At 32.8% G+C, this 10,864-nt stretch overlaps 1 long non-coding RNA gene across 1 annotated transcript; it reads right to left on the reverse strand.

Moving 5' to 3' along the window:
* Positions 1-2,940: 2,940 nt before the first annotated feature.
* Positions 2,941-10,572, reverse strand: LOC309615502. The gene is made up of 2 exons (XR_014236883.1): positions 4,815-10,572; positions 2,941-4,504 (listed from the first exon to the last, which is right to left on the reverse strand). It is a non-coding gene; the product is annotated as an uncharacterized lncRNA (long non-coding RNA).
* Positions 10,573-10,864: the final 292 nt, after the last annotated feature.

Below are 10,864 nucleotides of genomic sequence, written 5' to 3' on the forward strand. Positions count from 1 at the left end.
AAATGCTAACTTGAAGGCAGCAAATATATTCCTCCTACTTGTTTAAAAATAATCTCTACAAAATATTACATATTTAGCATAGTGATTTTACAATAGTGTTCAGAAAACTCTGAAATATCAGGCAAGGTTCCTGGAAGTTTTCCTCTTGGAAAGTTAATTCAAAGCTCCCAGTGCTGTTTCCATCAGAAAAAAACAACTTTTACATACTGGCATTTCATATTTTTTTGTGTTTGAAATACAGTTTCACTGATAAAATATTATTTACAAATATTTAGTTTTATTAAATGATTGACAATAACCTCTGATATATGTGAATAAAATATTTGGTTCAAAATTATTTAAATATTTCAGTACAGTTTATTATCCCAGAATTAGCCACATTATAATTTAACCACCTTTCAGAAAATATTTTGAAATAGTAGTTTTTGGGGATCAATAAGTAAGCTATTATATAGAATACTGAAAATAATTTCCCTTAATTTTAAGGTGGCATATATACTAAATCTATGATATTTTATAGTAAAGTGCTAGGAGTTTTTTTTGTTTTGTTTTGTTTTGTTTTTAGGAGTTTTTAAATAAATGGAAAATTATGCCAATTAATGATTCCAGGTGGTAGATATCAGTCATGAGAATTAATAACACAAAAGGCAGTGGTTCACAGAGAACACGTTTGGTGATATTTAAGTATAGTTTATAGGCAGAAGAAATGTGCTAATTTAGGAGACCATGAAGGAACGCTGAGTAATAGACTAGGAGGTATAATTTCAAACTACAGAAAGACTATCAAGGAAGGAAAGACTATCAAAGAATACAGCCTTAACTGATATTAATTTGCAGTGTGACTGAGGAGACTGAAGACTAAGAAAATATATTTCCACTTGGCAACAAGTATATCATTGCTTAGTTTTGAGAAACGTTTTCAATAAAATAATGTTGAGGGTCAAATGATAGATGGCTAAGCACTAAGTGTTTGATGACAATAACAGCATATATTTTGTATAAGAAATTTTGTAGTATAAGGAGAATAGATTAAAAAAATTAAGTAGGAGTGGATTTGAAAATTAAGCAGGGGTGACTCCGAAATGGAAGACATAGATTTAGAAAATGATGAAACACTACGACCTCATACCCACTAGAAGAAATAAAGTGGGAGAGAAGTGAAAACAGATGAGTATGACTGAAAAAAATAATTTGCAAATTCTTGCAAACCATGTCTTCTTTCTCAGATAAGGTAGTATATATATTAATTATGTTTATATATTAATTACGTTTTTGTGGAAGATGCTAAAACAAAGTCTTAGATTAGATAAAAAATCAAAAACTATACATTAAACTAAGGAAAAGTTTATTTCAAACCTTTGGATATTTTCAAACTCGGATATTATTTCAATTACATGCTCTGCAAGTGTTTCCTTTAAGCCAAGATGATCTATTAAGAATACGTAGAGAGTAAGATGAATCACAATTATTTTAGATGGTTTCTTTCAAACCGGATAATCGCCACTAAGTTCACAATGAGACCTGACAGCTATAAAAGTACTCTAATATTTTCTGAGGAGAGTATCACATGCTGGCACCTTATATCGCTGACTAAGATCTAATCGAAAAGTTTTAAACTGTAGCACATGGTAGAATAACAATCAATCGATCTTAGGAACACCTTTTTAGGTAAGATTTTATAAAGTTAATTTTTGGGTATTTTCCAAGTTTCTGTGCAACCCTGGTGTTATATGACTTCATAATATTTCATTATGATACCATTTATGCCCATGTCTAACAAAATGTGTTAATTAAAAATGTTTATTCCCTAGCACTGACCTCAGTTTGAATTTTCATATTTTTCCCTTCCTTATTTTGCTATCATAATGATACTAAAAAAAAACCTGTATGTATTTTTGTATCAGGCAAGGTTCTCCAGGGAAACAGAATCAATAGGATATATTTCTTTGTTCGTTTATTGTAGGAATTGGCTCACATGGTTATGAAGCCAAGAAGCCCCTTAATCTATTGTCTGTAAATTGGAGAATTAGGAAGCCAATGGTGTAATTCAGTCTGAGTCTGAAAATTTGAGAACCAGGAGCTGTGATGTCCAGGAGAAGGTGGATGTCCCAGCTCAGGAAGAAAGCAAATTTGCCCTTCAGCTTTTTTCTGTTCGGGCCCACGCTGATGAGAGTGGATCTCTTTATTCAGTCTACTGGTTCAAAAACTAATCTCTTCCAGAAATATCATCACAGACATACTCTGAAATAGTTTTATTAGCTATTTGGGCCTCTGTTAACCCAGTCATGTTAACACAAAATTAGCCGTCACACTGAATAGTTTTTTCCTTTCCTTTTTTAATGTTATGGATTATTTTCTTAAAATAAATACCTGGGATTGAGATTATCTGTCCAAGATGTGTAAATATTGTGTGACTTAAAAAAATGAACCTAAGCATTTATATGTATTCATCAGTATAGAATCATTATTCCAACTAGTAAACCTTTTGCAGTCAGTACCCGAAGGGTTTAATGAGTTCATCATTTAAACCACATTGTCTGCAACAATAATATTTATATGCTAAGATACTAAAATATTTTCAGATGTATATGATTTGGTGCATGTTTTTCAGTGTAATAATTTTTATAAATTATAAGAAATGCTACCTATGACAAATAAACATAATTTATACTCTAGCCTTCCATGAATGACTAGAGCTTAATAGAAGAAAAAATGTATTCTTGTCAAGATTTATCTCAAAAAATTATAATTCATATTAAATGTCCTATATACTAAAAAAAACTTTTTTCTAAATAAATATTTATAAATTCATATTATTTTATTTTCTCTCTTATTCCAGAAATGTAGCTGGATTTAATTTTTGAAGAATTTCAACATAAAATTATTTATTTTGTTCATATTTCCTTATGTTCTAAAGTTGTGATTTTAAAATTTGTATTCTTATATAGGTGATTTTAAGCACATGCATTTAAAAAGATGCAGTAAGAGAAATTACACATTTTATTTTTATATTTACTGTAGCAGGGGTAGAATATTTTACTGTGATTTTCTTAGATTTTTCTCATAAAATAGACAAAATATGGTTTGAAATTATCATGAACAAGAAGAACTGGTGATAAACCATCTAAAATTACTGGAACCTCTTTGAGTAAGAACAAATATTTTTAATATGAATATCTTTTTTTGTAGCCAATCAGTTGATTGTAAATTTATGTCATGTATAATTTGGTCATTTTAAATTTCAATTAGATGCATACTTATGACACTTAATTTGAAGTATTATCATGACAATACTCTGAATTTTAATTAGATATTTAAGAGATGGCTTGACTATGAGGATATGTTTTATAATACTTAAATATAAAAGTACTTTTACTAACAATTATATTTTTGCTTATATTTCATTATTTATATAATTTATCTTTTCATTGAAAGGCAGTTTAAGTCCAAAACCTAATGCAGTACATCTATTTTAAGGAGAGAATAATCAATTATCTTTCCTATATTTTACACTAAATATATTTCTTTTATATCTGTGTATGTTAATATATGTGGATCTCCTACCAAGAATGCATTTAGATGCATATATTCTTGTATTTTTCCCAGCTCTCTAATGATAGATATCTAGGTCAGTTCCTACTCTGGAAAATAACAAACACCACTGCATTGCACATTCTTATAATGTCTCCTTGCAAATGTGTGCGTGTGTTTCTCAAAAAGGTGAATAGTGGGAAAATTGTTGGGTCACACTGTATTACTATATGTCATCGACTATATTTATAGACTATTCATTACATGCTCTCAAGAAGCAGTTATCCCAAATTTTCATTAGTATTTCATATTATTTGACTTTGACTTTTTCAAATATCAAAGGATCAAGTCTATACCTTTTAAAAATTTACCTTGCATGCTAACTCATAAGGTTATAATCTCTTTATAGATTACCTTCATGATATGCCATTCTATGAATAGCTAACTCACATTTACTGCTCATTTTATTCTAATTTATTATGTTATTTAATTTTCAGGAATTTATTGGAGAGTGTCAATAGCAATTTTTGTCAGCTCTATTTATTGTAAGTATTTCTCTCATTTTGTCTGCTCTACCAAGGATCAGAAACACAAAAACCAGGATTGGTTTACTTGAATGTTAAAGTATGGACACCAGTTTCAAACGCCATACTCATGCTGCCTCAGTATGAGCTTCCTTCCTTACATAAATATAAGACACAATGTTCAACTTTCTCTTTTCCATTCAAACAAAACATTTTTTTTACTCTTTCATCCAGTATCCATTGACCAAAATCTTTTTATAGTTTCATTTTACGTGAATATATTATATGATATTGCTCAGTAATCATTAATCTATTTAAACAACTTTAAAAGGACTCTGTTCTTAATCAATGTATATATTATATTTATATAGAATATGAATATAAATAAGATACATTATTTATATCTTCATTATTAATATAATAGATAAAAGAATTTATGCTTACACCACCTATATTCTTTTTTTTTAATTATTTAATTAATTTATTTATGGCTGTGTTGGGTCTTCGTTTCTGTGTGAGGGCTTTCTCTAGTTGCGGCGAGCGGGGGCCGCTCTTCATCGCGGTGCGCGGGCCTCTCACTAACGTGGCCTCTCTTGTTGCAGAGCACAGGCTCCAGACGCGCAGGCTCAGTAACTGTGGCTCACGGGCTTAGTTGCTCTGCGGCATGTGGGATCTTCCCAGACCAGGGCTCGAACCTGTGTCCCCTGCATTAGCAGGCAGATTCTCAATCACTGTGCCACCAGGGAAGCCCCTCACCACCTATATTCTTAAGATTTTTTATTTTCTTCTCAGACAACCTAAAGTTCACATACTGTTAGCTTTCTGAGAAAGCTTCAGTGAAATTCCTTAATCATGTTAATGTAAAATTAAATTAAATATAAAGCCTTAAGTATAAGGAAGAAATATACAATTAAATTTAAAAATTCAGAACATATGTTACTAAAAATCATGGTTAAGTATATCATATATTCCTGAAGTAAAGAGTGACTTTTAACACTAATGAGAAAACCTGTAGAGGCAATATGTAAACACATTCTAAAAAGTAAATTTTAAATACCTAGAATGCTTCCAAATTAAGGCAATAAAGTTTAAATTATGCAAGTTAAAATGACTTTTAAAAATAACATTACATAAACCCATCCCACAAGCCAAACACTGTCAAAATCTTGGTGTATATTCCTTTATGCATATACTCTATGTATATAATAATGCAAATTTTATTTTATTAAAAATATTTTAGTTTATCCATCCTGTACTTTAATTTGCTGTTTATTCTCTTTAACATTAAAAAGGATATAACATGCAGAATTAAAATTACATTGCAAACCAGTGAAATATCTATAACACATCTTATTAAAAGCTATTTAAAAGTAAAAATTTAGGAGATAAAAACAACAAAAAAAATTGCCAAAAGATAGACTGGTTACAATTACCTGAAAAATATATTCAACTTCACTAGTAATTAAATAAATGCAACTTAAAATAGAAATTTAATGAACTTTAATTTGTTCATAAAATAATTATTTAGTTAAAATACTAATTTTTTAATAGAGATTTCTGTACAAAGATACTTGTAATTCACCCATACTGTTTTACACGATTGAATTGGCAATATATATCAAAAGCTTTAAATATGTTTCTATCCCTTGGAAGTGGTGACTGGTTAATTAAATTATAGTAATATTAAATATCAAGTCATTAATGGCACTGAAAAAGTATAATGCCATATTTTAATCGGTAAAACAAGTTTAAAGAACATTCAAACATTTTCTTTAAATTATGAAATGCACTTATTTCTATTTTTCCTCTCAACTCACTCTCTATCCCCACACCGCCAACTGCCGTAGATGGCCTAGGATCCTCAGCTGATTATCCTGCGCCTTTTCTCAAACAGCCCATTTCACATACCTCTCAGGAAACAGTAAAGTTTAGGTGAATGTTGATTACCTAGTCAGCTAACAAAATGTTTCCCATTAGCAGAATAGATCTAGGGAATCCTTTGTGGCACAAAGGATTTGTTTAATTTAATGCTTTGCTACTGGCCCATGCAAAATAAAATTGTATCTTGTTTACTGGCAAAGACAAAATAGCAAAAGACGGCCAGTATTGAGAACTGTGTTATAGAATAATGACACCAGCATGTATAAGCTGGGCATCCTGTAGTATTAAAAGCGACAGGCAACATTTTATGAATTCTTGATTTGTTCGAAACTTGGTGCACACTTTGTATAATTTACACCACATTTGTTTTTTATAAGCCTAAAAATAAAAATAAATATAAATATAAAATGTGCAATAGCAGTTTATAACATATTCAGACTCTTTTTATGTTCTTCTAATAAAGGCTGAAAATTAATTAAGGCCTTTCTAACAAAAGGCCTTAATTAATTAAAAAAGTCATTTTAAAACTTCAGATCATTATATCTGCACAGTCAAGAATATTTTTGTTATTAATGTGTTTACCTCTTACTTTTATACTATGTAAAACTGTGTGTTGGGCCAGAAAAAAACCTCACTGGAAAATGATCCACCTAAACCAGCAAAGATTCCAAATACACATTTTAGGTGTTATTCTTACAATAGTATATGAAGAGTATATAAATGGCTGCCATAATTCATTGCATGCTATTAAATACATACTGTATTTTAACTTCATAAAGCATTTGAATCTCATATTATTTGTTGATTCCTTTTATATAGTGCTCTTTATTATTTCTTAACCTTAAAGAATTAAAAATGATCAATGATATAGTTGAGTAGTAAAGAGTGTTGGCTCTGGAGTTAGATTTTGTTGGTAGAATCCTGGCTCCATCAGTAATTAAATGTGAGAAATTGAACAAGATACTTTGTCTTTGAAGAGTATATAACACTTCCTAAGTGTACAATAAATATACCCAGATATAAATTAAACATTGCAACTGAGGTAATAATTATTTTATTTTACATTTGCTGAGGCATAGGGGCCTGGTTTATACATGTACTTTAAGTAAGTGAAAGCTAATTTTTTTCCAGTTTTGGTATTTTTTTTCATACTCAGAAATACACTTAGTTTATTTCCACTGGTATAGTGAAATGAGTCAGAGAAAATGACTTTCCACATTTCAGTTTATTTGGCATCTCTTAAAGAAGAGTTCCAAAAAAGGAAACAGCTACTTGTGTGAAATTTAGCAATAAAAACTTGATTTTCTCCTTTGATTTTCTTCTCTAGTTATTCCTAAAATGCTATGATATTTCTATTCCCCAGAAAACCTCTTCTGTAAACAAAATTCTGGTAAATATAGTTGAACAAATCTGAGCATTAAGATTATGTCAGTAAAATACAGCAGAAAACAAATTTGAAGTTGACATTAATATAGCAATAAAGGTAATAATTCATTTTATTGTGAAAAGAAACTCCAAGTTTATATAGTAAAAATTAGGAATCCCCATTAAACATTTGCTAATTTAACTTAATTTATTATAGAAATGTTCTGAGGGAAAAGAAAGATGGACTTCTGAGAGTCTATGTTCTAACATACCATCCTGCTACTGAAATCACTTTAAATTCCTGATGATCTCTTTACTTTTAAAATAACTAGAAGCCGTAATTTAGAAATTGATGAAGATAATCTGTAGTACTCAAATACAGTGGGAGAAATGAGACAATCAATAATTTTAAACTGCACTTCCCCAGTGTAGCAGTATTTCCTCAATGTCTGGTACCATTACAAAGCAGGCACTTAGGGTTTTTGTGTGTATTTCCTCTACTCTTTAATCAATTTGTGTAATTCAAGTTAATCCACATACTAATGACTAGAGAAAGTTTAATGTGTTTCCTTCCATATATATTTCATTATGAAAGTATAAGGTATCAGAGCGACAAAAGTGCATTGAGTAGTCTATTTTAACACTGCAAGAAAACCATATAGGTAGTTCTCTATCCAATAAACATTGAGACATAACCCTACTTACATCCATAAATTGTTTTACTTGTATTGGGTGTTCAAATGTGCATGCTTTAGTAGTTACTTTTGTATTAATTACAATATCAATTTATGTGGAAATATGTAAATTTTAACAATTTGTTTTTAGTTTACCACTTCCTCATAGCTAAATAGATATTTTAATTTTATGTCCCATGTGCCTACTGCAATCACATGAATCCTCTGGGAATTAATAATGTATTTTTCCATTGAAAACTTGCTTATATTTTTTAGGTGACTGTTTCCATTTTTTGCATTATGGGAGGATTTAACCAGCATGACCTATTTCATTAATGATGCCAGAAGGATATATCTATTAAATTATCCATGACTAAAAACAAATTAAAATTGTTAACAATACATTAAAAGTGTACATTGACAAAATATTCCTAACCACAGAAATATTAATTAGAAAAGAAAACTCTACTTGAATAATTGTGTTGAAGGAAGATTAACTGTAGAATAATTTGTACCCATCCTTATCCATTTTTTACGCATTCTAAAATAAAGCTAAATAATATGTTACTTCCCTCTTCTGCTTCAGAGTAGAGAATAAGACTTATGACTTACCAAGTTTACGTCTGGAGTAGCCATGACATATGAATTTCTTCATTAACTGTACACAGACATACCTCAGAGGTATTGGGGGTTTGGTCCCACACCACAACAATAAAGTGAATATCACAATAAAGCAAGTCATGAATTTTTTATTTTCCCAGTGCATATAAAAGTAATGTTTACACTACACAGTAGCCTATTAAGTGTGCAATAGCATTATGTTTTTTAAAAATACACATACCTTAATTAAAAAAATGCTTTATTGCTAAAGAATGCTAACCATCATCTGAGCCTTCAGAATTCGTAACATTTTTGCAATACCAACATCAAAAATCACTGATCGCAGCCTTTTCTCACCTTCTGAGATGGCCCACACTCTGTCTGTGGAGTTTCTCTCTAAATAAATCCACTTCTTACCTATCACCTTGTCTCTCACTGAATTCTTTCTGCGATGAGACATCAAGAACCTGAGCTTCATTAAGTCCTGAAACCAGGTGTGTGATCTCAGTTGGAAGACTATGGGTTTTGGCTGAGTTCGAGTCCTGGCCGCTTGGGTTCCAGTCCCAACCAGGGTTTTGGCTGGGTTTGAGTCCCTGCACGTGGGTTCAAGTCCCAATCTGAGGTGCACGGTTTCAGCTGACGACCACGAAGGGACAGTGATACGGTAAGAAAATGTTGAGAGTTAGGTCTTGGTCCTAAAGAGGCCCGTGGGGCACCGCAAGCCAGGCGTACTGGGGAGAACACTCTGCCGATATCTGCTTATTTTTTGACTAGCAGGTCAGCCCCGTATACTTAGGCACATCCAACTGCAGATCCAGGACAGGATTGTTAATCTCTATACTCTTCTCCTTGACTCTGAGGTTTTTCTCCTACATTTTTGCATTCTTATTCATTCCTGCTCTATTTCTTTCTTTCTTCTGTTAACCCCAGAAGACCTGTGTGACCACCAAGGTGTACTTTTTATTGCTTTTACTCCCCTCCCTCTGACCCTTACAAGTGCTGAGCCTTTATTCAACTTCCGCTCATCCTCAACACTGCTGGGGACGTCTTCTGTGCCGTTTCTTTGAGACTTTTTGGGCACTAACACCTGGTTGGGCACTAACACCCTTGGAAGGCTTAGCATCTAAAATCATAAGTGCAAATCTTGACCAAATTACGCAGTGGATTTTGACTTAAGAGTGGAATTTTGGATAGCTTGGGAGTTAGAGATGTCACCTCAGCCTTGTCTGAAATGGGTCAGGCTGCATCAAAATCCCAACCAATACCCCTCTGGGCCATATATTCCTGGATTGGAAAAGATTTGGACAACAGGAATTAAAAGGAAAAAACTTAGTAGGTTATATAATCAGGTTTGGCCACAATATGAGTTAGGAAATTTAAAATGGAGTGAAGTACCCTATGTTCAAATTTTCATGGCCTTGTATCTAGGCAATGGAACTGAAAAGGAATTTAAGGCATGTGTAGCTCAGAGGGATAACTCTAGGCAGGACACAGAGGACATTTTAACTGACCCACCCTACAGGGCCATGGATCCTGAAAGAACATGGATCCCTCCTCCCCTGAGGTACAGGCCCTTTTGGCTATACATTTCATAGCCCAGTCTGTCCCAGACATCAGGCACAAAATTCAGAAAGCAACTGCTGGTCCTCAGACTCCAATGAATGATTTGTTCCAATTGGCTTATTTGGTTTTCAGTAATAGGGATATGGCCAAAAAGGCTGAATGCACCCAGAGAAATATGCAAAAGGCCTAAATAATTGCAGTGGCTTTGTCTGCTCAGAGACCACCAAAGGAGAAGCTGGCTTTTCTGGGCCAGTCTGGCCCTGGAAGACCACAAGGCCCACGGGTACCCATACAAGTCCAGTGTACTCAGTGTGGACAAAGGGGGCACTGGAGGGAGGATTGTGATCCATGTGTCCTCTGCAAACAGCCAGGGCATTGGAAGAGGGAATGCCTCAGATTCCAGAGGGCGACAGGGGCCCCTCAGCCATTGATGGTTTTGCAATAGAAGACTGAAGGGGCCCAAGGCCGAAAGTGGCTCTGCCTAGAGATACCAGCTACATAACTAATGTTGAGCCTCAGGTGGTCATTGATGTGGCAAATCAATGTGATAGAATTTCTTATAGACAATGGTGCAAGCTTCTCGGTCTTAACCCAAAGGATTGGAAAGCTTAGCAATCATAAGGAATATGTAATGTGGTTGTCAGGGAAGAGACACGGGCACAATTTCTTGGAACCGCTTTTGTGCAAGATCAACGGCCAGCTGTTTTTACATTCCTTTCTGTTTGT

The sequence above is a fragment of the Balaenoptera borealis genome (genome assembly GCF_965194805.1).
Source record: "Balaenoptera borealis genome assembly, chromosome: 18".
Lineage (NCBI taxonomy): Eukaryota > Metazoa > Chordata > Mammalia > Artiodactyla > Balaenopteridae > Balaenoptera > Balaenoptera borealis.